The sequence below is a fragment of the Scylla paramamosain genome, chromosome 17 (genome assembly GCF_035594125.1).
Source record: "Scylla paramamosain isolate STU-SP2022 chromosome 17, ASM3559412v1, whole genome shotgun sequence".
Taxonomy (NCBI): Eukaryota; Metazoa; Arthropoda; class Malacostraca; order Decapoda; family Portunidae; genus Scylla; species Scylla paramamosain.
Genome location: NC_087167.1, coordinates 21005326 through 21026772, shown reverse-complemented (window position 1 = coordinate 21026772; position 21447 = coordinate 21005326). Strand labels below are relative to the sequence as shown.

The window sequence follows — 21447 nt, the reverse complement described above, 5'->3', positions numbered from 1 at the left end:
ATACCAGACATTCCACAGTCATTACAAATATTCTTTATACAAGTTTACCATGGAGAAGTATGAAGCCCTAACCTATCCAGCTGCAATAGACATTGGTACATTAAATAACATAGTTTAGTATTTTTACCTGAAATTAGCCTAGACCAATAACCTATCATTATTTTTTTTTATATATAAATATCAAGTGGAAATACACCCGGTTCACCATACACCATGTCATTACAAGTATTCTCATGAACACCCAAAACCTGTTTTAAAAATTTCATGTACATATATTCTAACTCCCTAGCAATATGGTAACCCAAAATTTCAGCTGCAAAAGTCAATATAGGTAACACCGTGGAGGTAAATAATTTGAGTTGTATATCCACTGGCAAGTCAAACTTCCTACACTTACTTATTAATGAGTACATTGCTCTTGTGGGTGTCTCTTTTAGCTCCAGCTCACCTTTGCGAAACCTCCCATTATAATTTAGTAATACTCCAAGATACTTATACTCTGTCACTACTTCAATGTTTTCACCACCAAATTCAAGTTCATAGTTAAATTTTGTCTTGTGTTTCATAAATGGTAGATAAGGTGTTTGAATAATAATTAAGCCTTTCATTAAGTATGGAGGTGAACAGCTTCCCCATGCAGCTAAGTAAGGTGATGCCCCTGTAATTACTAACATCCTGGATGTCTCCCTTGTTTTTATAGAGTGGCACTATTGTACCCACCAACCATTCAGCTGGCATCACACCAGTATCAAGTACTTTTAATATATTCATTTAATATCATATCAGATGCTCGGGATTTGTTTTTTTAACTTCTTAATATTTCTAACGACCTCTCCTTCACTTATAGGATCATTAAGTACTGATAAAATTTCAGCATCCGCACGGTCTTCATCATTTGTAATATTCACATCACTATTGTCAGAATTTTCATCACCCGCTAGCTGCTTAAAATGTTCATAGAATTCATTTAGTGTTATGGGGATCTGATAAGTTCTTTTCTGACTATTTAAAATTTTCCAATATGCTTTAGGGTCATCACTCTGATATTTTCTAAGTTTCTTTATTAAGTTATCCCTCTCCTTATTCTTCACTCTTTTTAGATTTGCTTTATTTTTCCTGCTTTTCTCAATCATGTTAAAATTTACACTACTTCTATGCAAATGATACCTCTGTCTAGCTTTGTGGTATTCCTTTCTAGATGGCCAGCACTCTTTATCATATCCCACTGAGGTGGCATTATTGGACTTTTTCATGAATGATCTTTTCTTATATGGTGGGAAAGTTGCAAGTGCCGCCTCAGTCAGTATTTGTTTTAAATCTAGATTAATAGCATCCACGGGTAATTCATCCACTTTTGCAATCAGTTAATTTATCTTAGTTTCATCAATATTACTCACACATAAAAAATGTTTTTCAACATTCCATTTACTTTGCCTTACACCTGATTGTCTTGATTCCTTTGCCTCTCGGTTTACAACAGGCACCGTACTTTGTATCTCACATTTGATCCTTGCATGTAGTCCACAGTGTACATCAGACCACAAAGGTTCATAATCTAATACTTTAAAAACTAAAACATATTTCATAATCACTGGTGATCCTAAAAAGTAGTCAATAGTTGTATTGTTTGCCAATGCTGCAGTCCACCCCTAACCTTCCATTGAATATATAAACTTGGTGATTCTTACAAACATCCAACAACTTTTTCCCATATGAATTCCTATCTGGGGTTAAGTCCTGGTTTGCTTTAGTCTCAGTTATTCCAAAATTAGTTAAACTTACAGACACAGGGTCCTCAGCAGCCTCAGAAGGAACATCAGACATAGTGAGAGTGTGAGCATTAAAATCACCACAAAGCACATGCAATGCACATAATCATCACATGAGTAAGCAAAAAATCATCCAGCTCGTCATAGTGCTCTTCATTACCACATCTAGAGTGTGAGGGGGAAATGTAAACACAGCTTATTACCAGTTCCCTACCCAAATTTATACTATTTCTATCAACTTTAACTGAAAGTAAAGAATCATAAGTGTTACTAATATGCCTCCACTTAAAACTAGCATTTTTTCTTGATGGCCATGAGTAAACCCCCAGAATTAAACCTGCTTAATTTGCTTCTGTCCTTAAAGACAATGTCAAAGCCAATATTTTCCTTATTGTTTTTTTTACATTAATTACATCAGCATCATCACACTTAGTTTCAAATCAACAAATCACTTCATAATCTTTAATAAATTTGACAAAACCCATAGATAAAAACTTTGACTTGATACCACAGACATTAAGAGACGACACATTAATATAATCCAGGGGAGGAACAAACTGAACAGAGTTAATATTACTTACACTAACACTATTATCATGCCCAAGTATGTGCTGTGCCCCAGCAGGGCCATCCTAGGCCCTTGTTATGTGATCTAGATTTAACCTTTTCCAATCAGAAGCAGATATAACAACCTTTTCTAAGTCATCAGGACAGTTTATAACAACAGGTCTACCCCCACTGTGCAACCATGCAAGAATCCTCCCCTCCCTTGTGGACACATTTTTCACTGTTTCTTGCTCCTTAACCATATTCAACATTTTAACCCTTAAGGAGGTCAAGTCATCATTTATATACACTTTTCTTTGCCTACCTTTCAGTTTTTTTTCTTATTTTGCATAATTTCATTTCTTTTCTTTCGGTGGCAAAACCTCACAATCACTGGCCTACCTCCTTCCCTGGGCCTCCCCAAATGGTGAACAACAGAAATGTCATCCAGCTCAATTTTCACTCCAATAGTATCAGCATGTTCTATAACTTTAGCTTCCAGCACCTCCTCACTTTCGTCCTCTTCTTCCTCTCATCCAGAAATACGTAAGTTCTCCCTTCGGGAGTACTGCTCCATCTTGTCGTGTTCATACTTGAGCAGGAGGCAATTCCTCAGCATTACTGCGATCTTGTTTTCTAATTTATCCCTGAATTCCTTGAAAGCAGTAGATACAGCCGTAGACACAGCGACCGAAATTATGCTGCCAGGCTGGACAGCATAACAACTGCATCCTTAATCGTCTTACTTATACTTCTGCTTTCCCTTCCATCATTGCTGCTGGTTATATTAGCAAGCTCGTTTTCTACCTTTGTCTTCACTAATTTTTCAGGTTCAGACCCAATGAGGTGTGCCATTTTTGTGTGGAGTTCAGCAATAGAATTTCTTTACATGCATAAGTCAGTGAGGTGGTACAATATATACATGGCAAAACACACCACCTTGTTTACCTTCTGTGGCTCACACAACAGTACAGGGAAGACTTGATAGTACCTTCAGTACTGGCAGTAGAAATGTTACTCAGGCCCTGTGGCACGTCACATCAGTGGTCAGGTACTCAGAAGTTCATTTGAAAGCAGTAGTAGCTCCCAGGTTAGGGTCGTATCGGAGAAACTCCCTCAAAATATAGAGCTGTGTGTGTGTGTGTGTGTGTGTGTGTGTGTGTGTGTGTGTGTGTGAGCTTATTACATTTATCATTTTTCTAACATTAACCAATATGAATGTGATGCAAAATGTTTTTGTTTACAACATTTTGCATCCTTTACCAAGATGTATTTCTTTCTTCACATTTGTGTTTGTAAATTCATGTTAAACAAATGAAGTATTGCTTAATTTCAAGAGGTGCTTATAGATATTAATGAGGTGGTAAGCCTGCAGGTAATGGTTATGCTATAAGCTTGGTAACCCGTTTTGTTGAGCGAGCTGTGATGCAGTGCAAATATTTCAGCAGTTGGTGTGCACACTTCTCAAAGAGAGGGCAAAAACATTGAACGTGGTGGACACGTGACCGTCACGAAGGAAACAACACAGTGGCTAGCTGAACACTAACTCACTAATTCAGAACACAAACTGTATTTCATCCTGTACTAGCTGCAAGCCAACAGGAAAGCATCAGACAGCATCTCTAGGCTGCACGAGTACATGGGGACCGTGCTGGTTGCAAGGAAGCAGGGTGAAGCACCAGACCTCTCATTCCTCGGTATTTTTTCAAGCCGTCTTCTTCGGCGACAATTCGTTCCCTGTGAAGGCAGCTTGTTGAAACATTTGGGGAATGAAACACCTCTATCTTCACCCTGCTCTTTCTCTCCCCCACAATCCCTATCCAGTGCTGCTTTTCACAGGAAAATAACAAACAGATAAATAAAAAGAATTAATAATAATAATAATGATAATAATAATAATAATGATAATAATAATAATAATAATAATAATAATAATAATAATAATAATAATAATAATAATAATGATAACTTAAGGGTTTTGGTTCAAATGGCTCTCAAATAGCTCTCGTGTAGCTGAGGGCACCCTTGGTTCACCGAGGGCATCAGCAGGGCCAAGGGGACGATTGTGGTTCCCCTGAATCTCCACAGAGCAAGCAAATTCACTCCTCAGCTTGTCATTGGGCCTACTGTGGACAGTCCTCATGGTCACGTCCGTGGACACCCTGCGGCTGTCAGGTGAACACCGGTAATGCTTTGCGTCAGTGTAGCCAGTGCAAAATGCACGCCTGACTGCCCAGCCGCTCAGTTTAAGCAGCACCTCGCTAGCACGGGCAGTGTTGCAGTCTGGTGGTAGACTGATAAGTGTTCTTGAAAGCACTCACAGGTGTCACAAAATCAGTCTTGTATTTACACTGAGTGCATCAGATCCTACTTGAAGGCAAGCACTCATCAAAAATGTAAACATGCAATTCACAGGGAGACCAGCAAACAAAAGTGCACAACTCACATCATCCCAACACTTGAAAAAATGAGCACGATGTGATTTTTAAACAATTGGCTGTTTAGTCCTGCTCCTGATGACAAGTCTTGAGCCATGTGCTGACTGGCAGCAGCGTGGAGGGGCTGGGAGGTGAACGCGACGTGTTCTCCGTGCCGAACTCTGCTACCGGCCCCAAGAGACTCTCTGAAGGGTTTTAACCTAAGCTAACCTAGCCTACCCTAAGCCACCTATCTTAAGCAGGCATAACCTAACCTAACCAACCCATGCCTGAGGAGGATGAATTGCTACAGTATGACCAAACCGCAAACTACAAAACTGTGATGTCCGTTATTGATTGTTTATGTTATGGACGATTTTGAGCACAAAACACAGTGGAATCACTTCACTCTGCAGCCTCTTCTTCTCTCGTCACCCGGCGACCTTGGGGACTCGTTGGGAAGAGGGGTTTGTCAGCGGGGAACGCGGAAGTGCTCGTTGTTTGTACTTGAATGGAGACGAGAGCTTAAAATAAGGCAATCCTAACCTGACCTGATCTGACCTGACCTGACCTATCCTAACATAACCTGATCTAACCTAACCTAACCACTTTCCACTTCCTGGCCAACCCTTTAGCCATGAACACAAGTGCATGGTTTGCCTGCTTCAGACTCTTGCCACGGTCTCCAAAATCCTTCGTACCAATGATGGAATCGGAGGCCGGGTCAAAATGGAGAGATTCTCTGATGGTCACTGCATCAAATGCATGCCACAGAGTCTCTTCCTTCGACGTGGTGTCTGCTCTTCCTCAGGACTGTGAGTTTGTTTGCTCCAGCCTGCTTGGATGGAAGTTTGCCTTAGCCAAAGGTAAAGATTGGAACTGCTGGGAAGTGAAAAAGTAGAGCCTTAAAACCTACACGCCTTAGGACTATGGTAACGCAAGGCCAGAGCAAACCTCCTCCCTTGTCCCCCATATCTTCTGCCCTTCTTATTTCCTAAGCCATTAATTACCTGTCCTCAGATAAACTCCTGCACTTGAGGGCTTGCATATGGAGAAATGGAGTTTTCAGCTGCTATGGACTCTTCAGGGTCTGCTACCTCAATCCCTTCGCTTGCTTTCTGAGCTCGCTGATGATGTTCTGCGGCAACCTGATTTTTCTACACCCTGAAAACATTTCATAAGTATTTCAGCTGTTTTGTTGATAATTATCATAACTTCAAAAACTCCAATTTGTCTTTCATATACCAGATTCACATTTGTAGCTGCCTCTTCAAAGTGGTGTTTTCACACAAAACAAAACAAAAAGTTATAACAACGGTTCAAAGACAAACGCGAACTGACGCGGAAAACTCAATAAAGTATACAATTATAGCACTCACAACATTGTGAAGCAAATAACAGCAGTCACCAGGCTTGGGACGAGGCTGTGGTGGTGTCTGGACTGCTCCCTCAAGCTGCTGCTCAGTGATGGGGCACTGTGCGGGCACCTGACGAGGGACGCCACCTGCTGGACAGGCAATGAGTCAGTCACGGTGGCTTTCGAGTGTGTACATTCACACGGTGTACACTTGCCTCGGGAGAGCCCACACTGTCACCTGACTGTTGAGGGCTTTATGAGAGACCACAGTTTTCATCTAGCCTGGCTAGTTGCAGCTGCAAGTAATGGCTCAACACTGCCTCAAACTACCAGGTCTTTTGTCTCTGGCGACAGAAGCCTGCATTCCAACCACTAGCACATGTACATGGGTGTGGCAGACACATAAATTGGTGGTGTGTGCACCATCTGCAGGCAAAGTGTCTCATCGAGGCGACACCAGTATCACCATTTGTAGGAGCAGGAGAAACCATGATTTACTTCATGAAAATAAAACATTGAAATGTAATGACAACACAAATTCAAAAGAAACTCTACTGTTATCAATATAACAAAAGTTACTCAAACAGACATACTGCATTAAACAATAAATGAAAATATATATCAAGGTATTCAGCATGAATGAGCCTTTGTCACACAAACAGCTACACACACACACACACCATGTGGCGCACGCCTTGAGCAGATGTGTTGTGAGAGGGCTCCAGAAGAAATACAGCTTTGCCAGATAGAAGTTGCAATAAACACAAACTCCAGGGCCTAAGGCATGGAGCTATGCTACATGTACTGTACCGCCCTGTATTCGGAAAAAAAAAAAAAATAAATATAAAATAAACAAGAGAAATGACAGAGGGTGGTGGTGCCAGAGCAACAGGTGGAACAGCTGATGAGCGTAAACAAATGGCCGGAGACGAAGACGAAGACGGAATGGAGAGTTGGTCAGAAGAAGTACGTAATAGTCCACGTATGAAGGACTTCCAAGGCTTTAGACCAGAAGAAACAGAAATGCCAAGAACGATTGTGTTTAGAAAGTGTCTGATGCTCGAGAACACTGTGCATGAATTGACGGTTAGGGTAGTTTCTCTAGAAAGAGAAAATTGAGATTTAAGGAAAAGCTGTGGCAGTTATGCGGAGAAAGTTAAGGTCTGTGTTAGGACAGTAAGTGTAAATACACAAAAACATCAATGAAATTAATAAAAGGCAACAGGATTGGACAAAAAAAAAAAGAAAAAAAAAAACAGGAAGAGGAGAAGGTGAATATCAAACATTATGGAAATGCAGTTGAAGGAAGAGATGTAAAATTCTGTGGTCAAAGTAATCAAGCAAAAGGAGAAGTTAGTTAGAAACACAGTAGTAAAAAAAAAAAAAATGTGGGGTAGTGTTTGATGTCAAGGATGAAGTGAAACCTATCAAATATGAAAGAGAGAAATTTGATAGAGTCAGACAAGAAAGTGATTAGTCAAGCTGTTGAGGAAAGTGACAGCACAGTGGAGAGACTGAAGAAGTGACAAGGATTAGCAAATATGTGCAAGGAGGTAACAGGCCAATAAAAGTTAGGTTTGGGTCCCAAATTGCAGCTGAAACAGTTATGTCTAGTGCCTGGAAGCTGTCAAAAAAAAAAAAAAGACGACTTTAAACAAATATGGATAAGAAGAGACTTAAGTGAAGAGGAAAGAAAGAAAATGAACGATATGTTGAATCAGGCCAATGCAAAAAATGGGGAAGGAACTGAAGAAGAGAAAAAGAAATTCTACTGGAAAGCAGTAGACATGATACTAAAGAAGTGGTTTGCAGGTAACAGGGAGAGGCATTGAAAGAGCTAAAGGTGGCAAACACCAATGTCAATGGCATATTATCAACATGAAAAGAGTTAAATGGTTTCCTAAGAGAAAATAAGCCTGATACTAAGGGAGTTACTGAATATAAATTAAGTGATGAAGTTACTGCAGTTAATATTGATGAAGTACAACATGTGGATGAAGAATAGAAAAAAATAAACAGGGTGGTGGAGTAAGGATGCTGACAAGGAAAGAGCTACAAGTGAAAGAAGTGTTCCTTGGAGAAAGACACGAGGAAATGATTGAAGTGAAGGTGAAACGGGCAGTAAATGGTCTAAGGCCTTTGTTGTGTTATATGTCCCACCTAAGACAAGCTCATGGGATTTAGATGAATATAATACTTTACTGAAAGACACAGGAGATTGTTTGGACAGAATAATGAGTAAGAATGACAGGCTAATACTGGTGGAAGATTCGAACAGCAACGATGTTTGTTGGGAAGATTTGACAGCCACAGGAGGGATCACGTCACGGGGATGCAGACTCTTGACACTGGCAAAGAAAAACACACTTGCCCACTGGGTTAGAGAAAATACAAGATACAGAGAAAATGAAGAACCACCAAGACTAGATTTAATGTTTACAAAAGAACCAGAAATTGTTGATAATATGGAATACAAACGTCCAGCAGGAAAAGTGACCACGAGGTAACAGAACTAAACTTTAAAGAATTTAAAGAAGAATTAAGGAGAAGAAACCACAGGACTGGAAGATTCAGTCATAAGAAAGGAAAATTTGATCAGTGAGAAGTGAGGAGGTGAGACAGAGGGTACCTTGTATTGGAACCCCTGTGGGTTTGAGACACTTGGTGGAGGCGGGTGGAGAAAGGTATTTTTTGGGGATTCAGAGAAGAGAAAGGAAATGTGAGGAGAACAACCAGCTTAGAGAGAGAAATAAGGTGCATAAAGGAACTGATCTCTGGCATTCTGGAAAAGCAGGACAAGAAATGGTGAAAAAATGTGGTTAGCTATGGTGAATACAATGGACCGATGGGTGGAAGAATTTACAAGATACAGAGGGGAAGAGGAACCATCTATGCCAGACCTGGGGTTTACATAAAAACCAGAGCCCAATTAAACACTTAGGCCCAATGGGAAAAAGTGACAATGGATGAGAGACTACTTAAAGGATAGAGAAATGAAAACTGTGATCAGGAACACCTGTTCAAAATGGAGTAATGCAAAAGTGGAGTACTACAGGGGTCAGTGTTAGCACCCGTTATTTTCCAAATATACATCAGTGATATGCAGGAATGTTTGAGCAGTTATTTTAATCTGCTTGCTGGTGATGCAAAATTGTTAAGAGTAACAAAGAGCCATGCTGATTGTATGGAGCTGCAAAGAGATATTGACAAGACTTATGGGTGGAGCAAGAAGTGGAAATTGGAACTGAATGCTAACAAATGCCATATGAAGGAACTGGGAAAGAGTAAAAAAAAAGACCTGCATGGGACTATTAAATGGGGAGGAAATAATAATGAAGAGCAACAAGGAGGAGAAAGACCTAGGAGTGGTTATTCAAGATACCCTGACCCATGAATGGCATACAAGTGAGATACCTGGCCTGACGTACAGGATGTTAACAAATGTTAGGGTGGCATTTCATTACATGGACAAGACTAGGATGAAAAAAATTATAGCCACTATGCTACGTCCCAGGCTGGAACGTGCAGCAGTGGCGTGTTCTCCGCATATGAAGAAGGACACGAAGAAGTTGGAAAGAATTCAGCGGGCAGCTACAAGGATGGTACCGGAGCTGAAAGAAAAGACCTAACGTACAGAGAAAGGTTGAAAGAAATGTGACTGCCAACTTTGCAAGTTAGAAGAGAAAGAGGAGATCTAACAACTATGTATAAAACAGGTAACCGCACTGAGAAGATAGACACGCAGGACCTGGCGGTGCTGAAAGAAGACGAAGCTGGACGGACGAGAGGGCACTCAAAGAAGAACAGGAAGAGTCAGTGTTTGAGGGACATCAAGAAGTACAGTTTTCCACACAGGAATGTGGATATCTGGAATAGCAGAAATGAAGAGGTTGTTACAATACCAAACGTGGATAAGTTTAAGGAAATGCTGGATAAATATAGATATGGAGATAGGACACTACGAGCCCTGCTGGAATACACACACAAGACAGGTGAAAAATGAATGTAAGAAGGAATATGGCACACACTAAGACATTACCTTGTGCGGCGTCCTGGCTAACATGTGGTGGAAGGTCTGGGATGATCGTGTCATCAGTTGTTTTCAGCCATCCAAAACTTGTCCCGTAAACATCTGCACAAATTACCAGGTAGTAAACATCACATGGTGGTATTGCAAACATTTTGTTATTTTAGCATCCTACAATAATAACTTGATATAATACAATTAATATCTCCCCATAATGTGGAAGCTGTATTTGTAAAGTTTCCGTGACCACTCAGGCATCAGTCCTGGATGCTTCATGTTCTACTGGGGACAAAATTAAAACATGAACCTTAGAAAAGAAAAAAAAAAAGGAGTATAAAATAAATAACTGCCTGTACAAATATATCATGTAAATATGCAGCAAGGGAAATGTGGGATGAGATGTTCCAAGTTATTTGATGTTTACAGTATGTGCTCACAATTCTGTTTGCACTGTTCATTTGAAGGAAAACAATTATTAAACAGCTATTTATGGGAAGGAATATGGCACACACTAAGAAGTAATAAACAATTAAGGTGTGTGTATATACACATCTATGCACCTTCAAGTGTCCCACTGCCGTGACCACCGTGGCTGTCCTGTACAGGACTGCCACCTCAAGGACTGCCATCTATGCACTTTCAAGTGTCCCACTGCCGTGACCACTGTGGCTGTCCTGTACAGGACTTCCACCTCAAGGACTGCCATCTATGCACCTTTAAGTGTCCCACTGCCGTGACCACCGTGGCTGTCCTGTACAGGACTGCCACCTCAAGGACTGCCATCTATGCACCTTCAAGTGTCTCACTGCCGTGACCACTGTGGCTGTCATGTACAGGACTGCCACCTCAAGGACTGCCATCTCAGCAAATTCCAATGCACTGAGAATGACACGCTGAAGAAACAAAAAAATTGAGTAAATAAACAACAACAATAACAAAGCTGTACAACAGAAGCTGTGTTGTACAGTTCCATACTTTACCTAAACCGTGAGGCAATGTTAAAATGTAGCCAACATTTGATATACATTATTTTACAAATCACAACCTCCGACCACCGTGCCGTGCTTCACAGTGCCTCAGGAAAGCACCGTCACCAGTGCGCATCCAGACAGTAATGACGGTTGGGTACAACAGTACTCGCCGCATTAAGTCAGCAGCTCTCAAAATAATTCCAGTACATTTTAATACAACTATGAGTACTGCCAAAATTTCTCATTATACAATGTAAACACTGCATTTTAAAGCATGTATATTATCAGGGACAAAAAACTCAACTACTGAAAATAGCCTCTCGTCACGTACGGGACGGCATTACTGAGAAGACGACCCTTGTTCCCAAGGAAACAAGGAGGAAACGGTCATCACAGACCACCTGGGTGTGTTTCTGGCGTGCTACATTCAGGCTTTTCACCCACCGGAACCGTCTGAAAATGTAGTGGAGATGTAATAACCAGAAAGTGATAATAAATACATACCTACACTCAATATCTGTGCACCACACAACTCGACATAAAATCATCAAAGAACGAGAGGTAAAAATACTGAAAGAGTTTAGATCCCAAACTTGTACGTGCAGTTTTGTCTTTAGAGATATTGCTGCATTTTGCTGTTTTTCCACATGAATTTCTTTCTTAGAAACCAATAACTTTGCAAAGAGATATTTGTACAAGCAATCTACTGCAACTCTATGCCCAGGAAACTACACCTGCTTATGAAAATGTGCACCTGGTCTTCAGGTGAATCCTGTACAACATTTGTTATAAACACACACTCTGCATGCACACATCTTTTGTCACATCCTGCCAGGAATTTCCTGCCACACAGTCACTCATCAACCCATTACGTGAAGAAACAATCCAAAGTAAATGTCCTGCTTCTCTACAAACTCCATATGGTGGACAAAACTTTTTTTTTTTTCCTGTTAAGCTCTGATGTGATTTTTTAAAATCTTCATTCACTTCCTGTCACAAATCATTCAGTTTTCATTTTTACTGCCTGTCCACCATAAGGAGCAGTAATTTATGACATAAATTAATTGCAAATTATTGAAAAAAGCATCAAAACTTGGCATAAAAAACAGTTTTGTCCCTGTAAATACTCATCTACACTGTGCAGTTCACAGTTTACACCAGGTGCTCACAATAGCACTCCTGATAAAAAAACAAAAAAACAATTAAAAAAAAGTTCACTGGCAGCATTAATATAAGTTTCTGATGACATCATGGGGTTCCTAATCTAACCTGACTTAAACAATCCAAACCTCACCAACTTTCACACCTAACCTGACTTAACCTAAACAACCTAACCTAACCTTCCTAACTAACCTAACCTAACTCACCCAAACAACACCTAACCAATCTTCCTAACTTGACTTAACCAAACTAAACCCAGCCAACCATCCTAACTAATCTAACCTAACTTTGCCAAACCAAACCTAACCAACCTAACCTAACCTAACCAAACCTAGCTTACCTACCAACCTAACCTAACCAAACTTGACCAACCTAACTTAACCAAACCAAACTTAGCCTGCCTACCTAACTAACCTAACTTTCTAACTAACCTAATTTTAACACATCGTAAAGAAAGCCAATAAATGTTCAGAAATCGTTGCTGGCGTCAGTATGTCACACACACACACACACACACACACACACACACACACACACACACACACACACACACACACACACACATGGACTTCATAATACGCAGCACGAGGAGCTCCAGCCAGTGCCATGCGTCATGAAAGCTGAAGTGAGGATGTATAGTTAAACCTAGCCTCTATATTAATGAAAGTCTCACTCCAAAACGACGCAATATCTTCAATACAGTTTGGGGTATCAGGAAAAAAAACAAGGAGCTTTTCCAACAATGCTACACAAGGGATGGAAAGATCTTTGTTAAATTAAAAACATCTAGTCAAAAACACATGATAACCACTGAACAGTCTTTGAACATTTTCCTAGATAAATATCCTGTTCTGACCCAGTCTTAAATGTGCTCTCAACTCAATATGATGCAATATTTCCTACCAAACATTCTAGAAATCTTTATGTCTATTTAATTTATATATATAATGTATTCATTATCCTTTCCTGTGTATATATTTTATATGTCATATCCTATGCATGTCTCCAACTTATTATTATTCATCTTAATTTTTTCTAGATTTCATCATATGAAACTTTCTTTTATCATCTACTACTTTGCCTATTTATCTATTACTTTGCCAATATCTTGGGTATGAAGCTTTATTCTATCATCTTTACTTTGCCAATATCTTGAACATTTATAGTTTTATCAACTTAATCCTTTTGATCACCAAATTCTGCAAACATTTTGCAATCTACCTTCCACCTTTCTTATGACATACCTGGGAAGCCTTTCAATTTCTTTTTATCTAATTTTTATTTTAATTTTTTATTATGTATTTCCTTATTCTTTGATTATTCTTCTCTATCTCTACTTATCATATCCTTCCTTTCCTCTCCCTTAAACTTTTCCAAATTCCTTCCACTCCCTCCTCCCTCTCTGCTACCCATACTTGCCCCCTTTTCTACTAGCCTTTCTTTAATTCCCCTTTCTATATCATGAACTTTACTAGTGAGAATCTCCTCAATACACTTTTCAACGACTTAGAAGACAACAATGAATCTGATAGCATCGGCATAGAAATAATAAATTCCATGTACTTATCTCTTGAGTTAGATGATATCTGTAATTATCATGACCTTACCTCATACATGAATGTTATACCAAGAAGTAACGCTGACTATATCAATATTCTCCATATAAATGCCCGCTCACTAAACAAAAATTATGACCAAGTAATCTCTTTTATCAAATCTCTTCCCAAACTCCCTGATATCTTATGTATAAGTGAAACCTGGCTCAATGCAAATAATGTTCACCTGTACGAAATTGATGGCTATAAGTCATATCATGTTCACAGGCCTTTATACTCTCCAGGTGGGGGTGTTGCAATTTATGTAAATATTGACCTACAAATTGAAATTATTAAGGATTTTTGCATGTGTGATGAAAATGCTGAACTATGTAGTGTGAAAATTATTCTACCTACTACCTCCTACTCTGTTTCTTGTATTTACAGACCAAATAGTAAACATGCTAAAGTAAATGAATTTAATGCATATATTGATAATCTTCTTTCAAATAACTTTTTCACAAACAACAGGAATATACTCATAGGTGACTTCAATATAAACCTTCTTGAACATGTGTCACACCCTCCTACTAACTCTTTCATTACAACTATGCAATCAAACAATTACTTCCCACATATATCTCGACCAACAAGATTTTCAGACATAAATACAACTGCAGCCCCATCTTTATTGGATCACGTCTGGACAAACTTCAATGAACCAGTCTCTTCTGGAATTTTCCACTTTTCTATCAGTGACCACCGTCCAGTGTTTATCAATATTCCAGTCTCTGATAAAGTGTGCAATATTCACCACGAAGTTGATTTTAGGCTACAAAATTCACACAGACCCTATCAAATACAGACTGGAATCTCTACCTCACTAGCAGTGACACAAACACAAACTGCGACATATTTCTGGATAAATTATATAAAATATACTATTCCTGCTTCCCCAAAATAATCAAAACTATCACATCCAAAAGACTAAGTAAGCCTTGGTTAACACAGGGGTTAATAAATTCAACAAAACATAAATATCAGCTGTACAAACTATACAAACTAGGGTCAATTACAATGGACCACTACAAACATTACAGAAATTATCTAAATAACTTAATAAAATGCAAAAAATCTGAATATTACCTACAAAAATTTGAAAATTTTAGACTTAACACAAAAAAAGTTTGGGAACTAATTACCGAAATAGAAAACATTAATAATAATAACAAGACGGTCTCCCACACACTACACTATAATGACACAGTCCTACACACTCCACATGAAATTTCAAATGCATTCAACACCTATTTTTCACAAATTGCACCTCAACTTAGCTCCCAGCTTCCTAGAGCTCAAAACTCACACATTTCTTATCTCAGAGGTAATTTCCTAAATTCCATGAATATTCCCATAGTGACAGGAAATGACATAATAAAAGCTATTTCTGCCTTAAAAAATATAAAATGCCCTACGGATGAAATACCTGTGAAAATAATCAAAGAGAACAAAAATCTTCTAGCAGAGCCACTCTCAAAATTATTCAATGATTCAATAAAAGATGGAGTTTTCCCTAATAGATTCAAGCTGGCAAAAATTATCCCTATCCATAAATCGGGAAGTAAAACTAATATCTTAAACTACCGACCAATCTCTATTTTACCAGTGTTCTCTAAAATATTTGAAATCATTATGAAGAACTTCCTCATGAACTACCTCAATTCACAAAAATTCTTAAATAATAGGCAATTTGGTTTCCGCCCCGGACTAAATACTTTTGACGCTATAAATGTGTTTACCTCTGACCTACACGATGCCTTGAATAAACATAAGTCTATAATATCCATTTTCATTGATTTCAGCAAAGCTTTTGACACAGTTGACCCAAACATTCTAATAGACAAATTACGTCACTATGGTATTCGCGGTTGTGTGGAAAATTGGTTCAAATCATATTTAACTGGCCGATCTCATTTTACATCCTACAATAACTCTAAATCAACCATCAAACCTATACATCTTGGCGTGCCACAAGGTAGCATCTTAGGCCCTATTCTTTTCCTGATATATATCAACGATATCAGCAATGCCTCTACTGCTTTCAACACTATACAGTTTGCTGATGACTCCACCTTGTACATGATTGGTGATAATCCCACTGACCTAATCTACAGAGCCAACCTAGAATTATCTGCCTTTTCTGAATGGTGTCTTGCAAATCGCCTAACAATTAACACAGCTAAAACTTTCTACATGTTATTTACAAATACCACCACCAAATACCAACCCTTACCTAGACTTACCATATTAGACAAAGATATCACGCAAGTTTCTAAGACAAAATTTCTTGGAGTCACATTTGACAATAATTTTACCTTTAAATATCACATATCAAACTTTTGCCTAAAATTATCTAGATCAATAGCTCTATTGCTGAAAATAAAAAAAAACTTTGTTCCAGTGGAAATTATGAAAATCATGTATTATGCCCATATATACCCACACTTAACCTACTGTAATCCAATTTGGTCCACTACCTACCCATGTCATCTACAAAATCTAAACATCCTCCACAAGAAAATTATTAGAATCATGACTAATAGTGACTTCCTCCAACACACACCTCCACTCTTTAAATCTATGAAAATCCTTCAACTCTCTGACTTATCAAACTTCTCTATTGCATCATACATGTTCAAATTGATAAATTCCAACAACAACAATACCCTGACCCTAACTCATAACCACTCCACACGCTACAGGCATTCTCTACAGATTCCCCATCATACCTTAACTCTCTACCAACACTCTCTAATGTATAAAGGTCCCAAAATATGGAATAGCACCCTGTCACACATAAAAAATTCATTAAGCGTAAATATCTTTAAGAGAAAACTAAAAGAATATTTATTGTCTCAATACTGACACATCTTGTACTTCAATCAATTTTTATCAATATCAATTATTTTGTTTCTTGGTATTGTAACCATATAGTTCATATCCTCTGTAACTAAAATAGTTTATAACCTCTAGTATATATACATATTTATTTCTGTTTGTTTAATTATTCTCAAAAGTAATATTTGCTTGTTTATAATCAGATTCCACTTCAATTTTCTCTATTTCTCATGTATAATTATGATTTTTCTCCTTTCCTTCCTGTTCTTGCAAAGCCATTTATCCCTAAATCTTTTGTTATTGCTTTTAATTTTTTTCTTTTTACATTTTCTTCAATTAGATTTTTAGTTTAGTGTTGTTTTACATTTCAGTATTAAGTAGATATTAAGTGTGCCCAAAAAGCTTGTGCTTCATAAGGGGCTGTTTGTCTTTCAATTAATTGTACCTTAAGCTTATATATGTATTACAGACAAACATAATAAAGGGTTTACAGTCACTCCGGCCCCTAGTTACACCGGCCCTCAGTCACTGCGGCCCCCAACCCTAGTCACTCCGGCCTACCACCCTAGTCACTCCGGCCCACTAATTATACTAAGTTATCTAGAAAGAATATATAGTAACAGGCTCTCTCTTTTATTAAATAATTACGCAGTATAGTCATACACATACACAATAACTATGTAATACTATGTAACCTTGAAAGAATATATAATAACAAAAATAACCAAACAATGCTCACCACACCCTGACCACAACATGGGAGCGCTGACTGGCTTTATCAGGCAGTCTACTGATACTAAAATATTTCTGTATACAAAAGTATGTGTCTAAAAGTAAAAAACAATTCAGGCAGTCTACTGATACTAAAATATTTATGTATACAAAAGTATGCGTCTGAGTAAAAAAAAACAAGATTATATTACAAACTAAACACTGGGTCCGCTTAGCCTGGAACATGCTTTTAATAATTGGTCAGTGGTGAGGTCATGTTGTTTATACTTGTTCCATAGTGAAAATATTCGTCCCTGTAGAGATCGGTATTTTCGTCTCTGACAACGAGCAAGTTTTCCGTCCTTGACCAGACGCACTTGGACCTGTACATTTTTGGCTTCTTTGAAAAGTAAGGGAACCAGCACATAAAAAGGAATATGGGAAGAGCCTGCACTACCATTCAAACGTCTATGATAACCTTCTACATCATTATTCGTGCGAATGCTCTGGCCAAACACTGTCCATTCACTTGGTGACCAAAACCCACTTATCCATGTTTCTCTCATGTACGTTGTTAAATCTTTAATTGGGCCAGCAGGAAGGCGTGATTCAAGGTGATCAAATGTTGATGTAATATGTTCATGTGGGAGAAAGGGAAGAGCCATTAACTGTTTTAGGTAATCTTGAGTGGGACGATGATTCAAGTATGGAACCGCCAATCCTAACGCCTGAATCTTCCTCCAGACTGCCTGATTCCAATGAAATGCACAGCCTTGCAACTTTGCAACTGGAAATAATTTCCTGACTACTGACCACAAAGCTATTTCGAAGTCCATCACGATCTTTTCCACTTTACACTCCTGAATTATTGCTAAAATAGAATTCAATACCTTTCTGTAGTCTCTCTTTCTTTTCCCTGACATAAGGATGAAAGCTAAGGGGACTTGTTTTACATTACCTTCGCTTCCCTTAACGAAGGCATGGACTCCAAATAGCTGTTGAAACGGGGCTCGTACTACACGAAATGTGGCATCTAAATACCATGTCCTTGCCTTCTTCAACAAGGCAAGTTGGTCTGCAGTGGCAAATACTAAGTGTCTTGCATCATCTAGAATAATATCTTTCTGGAGGAATTCATTCGGAATGTGATCAACTACCAATTCAAAATCCAATGAATTAGGTTCAACAGGTCTATCTTTCTGTCTTATACGGTTAACATTACGAGATAAATAGACTGGATTTACAAAAGCATTATCACTTCCTTCTGTCTGCCTCATGGCACGGTCAAGAAAAGTCGTTTTGTGTTCGAAACAAGAAAAGTCGTTTTGTGTTTCGAAAACCTCGGTACCTCAACTCCGAGGAAGGAGACAGCGTTAACGACTATTATCTATTACGCAAACTCATATAGCTAGTATGTTTTGTAGTAGCAGTATGGTAGTAGTAGTAGTAGTAGTAGTAGTAGTAGTAGTAAGTTTCTACCTCCACTATCATAATCGTTATTATCATTATTAATATTATTATGGAGGAAATGAGAGAGAGAGAGAGAGAGAGAGAGAGAGAGAGAGAGAGAGAGAGAGAGAGAGAGAGAGAGAGAGAGAGAGAGAGAATGTCAGGTTGTTGTGACTTGACCCACCTTTTACCAGACCTTTCTTTTTCTTATTGGCCCATATTCATATTGTGCGTAGGAGTTGAAGAGTATTTATACTTCGTAAATAATCCGAAAAGTGATAATTAAGGCAACACCCTTCTGTCCACCAAGGGTTCAGTTAAATTATACACAAATGCTACTTTTCAAATAAAGAATTGCTGCAAAATGAAGTGGATGAGAGAGAGAGAGAGAGAGAGAGAGAGAGAGAGAGAGAGAGAGAGAGAGAGAGAGAGAGAGAGAGAGAGAGAGAGAGAGAGAGAGACTATAGGACATACGTGATAAGAGTAGGTGTTTTATTTATTGTTTATTGCATATATATGGCTTCATTCCGCCAGAGAATGGCGCTCTAGCCTCCATAGACATTACAAATGTACAATAAAAGTTGTTAAAAAGTAAACTACAACTAGGTAAATACACACACACACACACACACACTCAAACAACCCAACAATATAATTATATTGCTAACTTTACACACGTGCGTGCCGCCAGGGAGGCCGGAGTGACCTGGGTCGAACGCGGGGGAGGCCGGAGTGACCGGGGCCGGAAAAACTAGGGGCCGGAGTGACCGGGGCCGGAAAAACTAGGGGCCGGAGTGACTTGCTACCTAATAAAGTGTTTAAAGTGTTTATAGGTTGTGTCTGATTCAACAAGTGCACATAGCACTCTTAAAATGACAACTGCATCCTTGAAGTGCATTGAGTAAACATTTATTTATGTACCCCTTCATCTCTTATTTGCTACTATACTCACCTCTTGGCATCCTTAGGAAATAAATGTAGGTTTTTGAGACCATTCTTGTCCCTCTCCTCTCACACACACACACACACACACACACACACTCTTGATCTTGATCTTGATGGTACAGGTGGCACAGGATCACTCCTGAGCCAGGCCTTTGGATCGGCAACTCCTGTAGAAAGGGGGAAAAAAAAAGAGAAACGAACAGCATCCTCTATCCTAATTGTTCATACACCTGGCACGCCACATTCTCTCCAGAAACTCTTTTACCGCCTCAATCATCCTTTCATTCGCCTCTCTACACAGTCCCAGCAACAACACCATCCATTCCTTTCCTGTCTTCTCCACTCTTTCATTCCTATCATGCCCTAACTCAGTCAGTATCACTTGCATCATCTCATTCCTGTCTCTGGCATACTGCACACACTCCAGCACCACATGTTCCACCGTCTCATCCTCTCCCATGTCACACATCTGGCACACTTTGCTGCGGGACTCAGACCACCTGTAACTCCTTGCATTCACATCCATACACTGTGCCCTCGCTCGGAAGAGAAGATCACCGCCCAGGCTTCCATCATACCACCTTTCATACCTCGGGGCCACTTTCTCCTTGTACCATTCCAGGGTCTTCTTTCTTTCCATCTCATTCTTCCATTCATTCAGTCCCACGCATTTCACTTCTTTGTCTATCTCATTCTTCCATTTTCTCACATCCCATTCGGCTCCCACTCTTCCTCCTCTTGTTACCACCCATTCACGCTCATTTTGATTCCTCCCAGCCATTCTTATCGCCCACACAACTTGCAATCCATTCCTGTCTGTCATTCTCATGCATCTCTTCCTCCATTTGCTTCCACTTTCATTCCACAGGTACACCTTCCTTGCTATTCTTGCATCATCCATTCTCTCAAGCCTAATCTTGTACATAAGTGTGGCTTTTGTCAGTCTTTCTTTGAAGGTGCTCCATCCCATGTCACCTCTCAAGGCTTCAACTGCTGTGCACCTCGGTGCACTCAGTGCCATCCTTGCTACTTTGTTCTGGCCCACTTCTAACTTATCAATTTCACTTTCATTCCATGCAATCACATCCATACCATACATTATACATGGCACAGCCACACTCTTCCACACTTCTCTCAACACATCATACTTACTTGCTCTCATCCTTGCCGCGCTTCCCAATCGACCTACCCACTGGTTTACCATATTTATCTTTTCATTCTTTGCCTTTGCACACCCACTAGGACTTATCCACATCCCTAAGTACTTGTATTCTTGCACCTGTCTCAACTCATTCTCTCCAAGTCTCCATACCACATTACTTTCATCCTCTGACCTATTCACAATCATTACTTTGCTTTTCTCACTGCTAAACCTTACTCCAAAGTCTTTACCATAGCCATCCACTACATCCAACAAACTTTGAAGCTCATCTGCCGATTCACTCATAACAACTACATCATCTGCATAAAGGAGCACACATACTTTATCATTCCCCACACTTACCCCTACATTCATTCTTCTCATCCTGGCTGCTAGCTCCTCTGTATACAGGCTAAAAAGGGTTGGTGACAATATACAGCCCTGCCTAACTCCTCTCTCACTCTTCACCCAGTCTGTTTCTATGTCTCCTAGCCTGTATCTAGCTCTTGTGTCCACATAC

General features: G+C 39.2%; 1 protein-coding gene across 2 annotated transcripts in view; it reads left to right on the top strand.

Annotated features, from left to right (window-relative positions):
* LOC135108579 (ankyrin-3-like) overlaps window positions 1–21447 on the top strand; it is a 39071-nt gene that overhangs the window by 11299 nt on the left and 6325 nt on the right. The window lies entirely within an intron of this gene.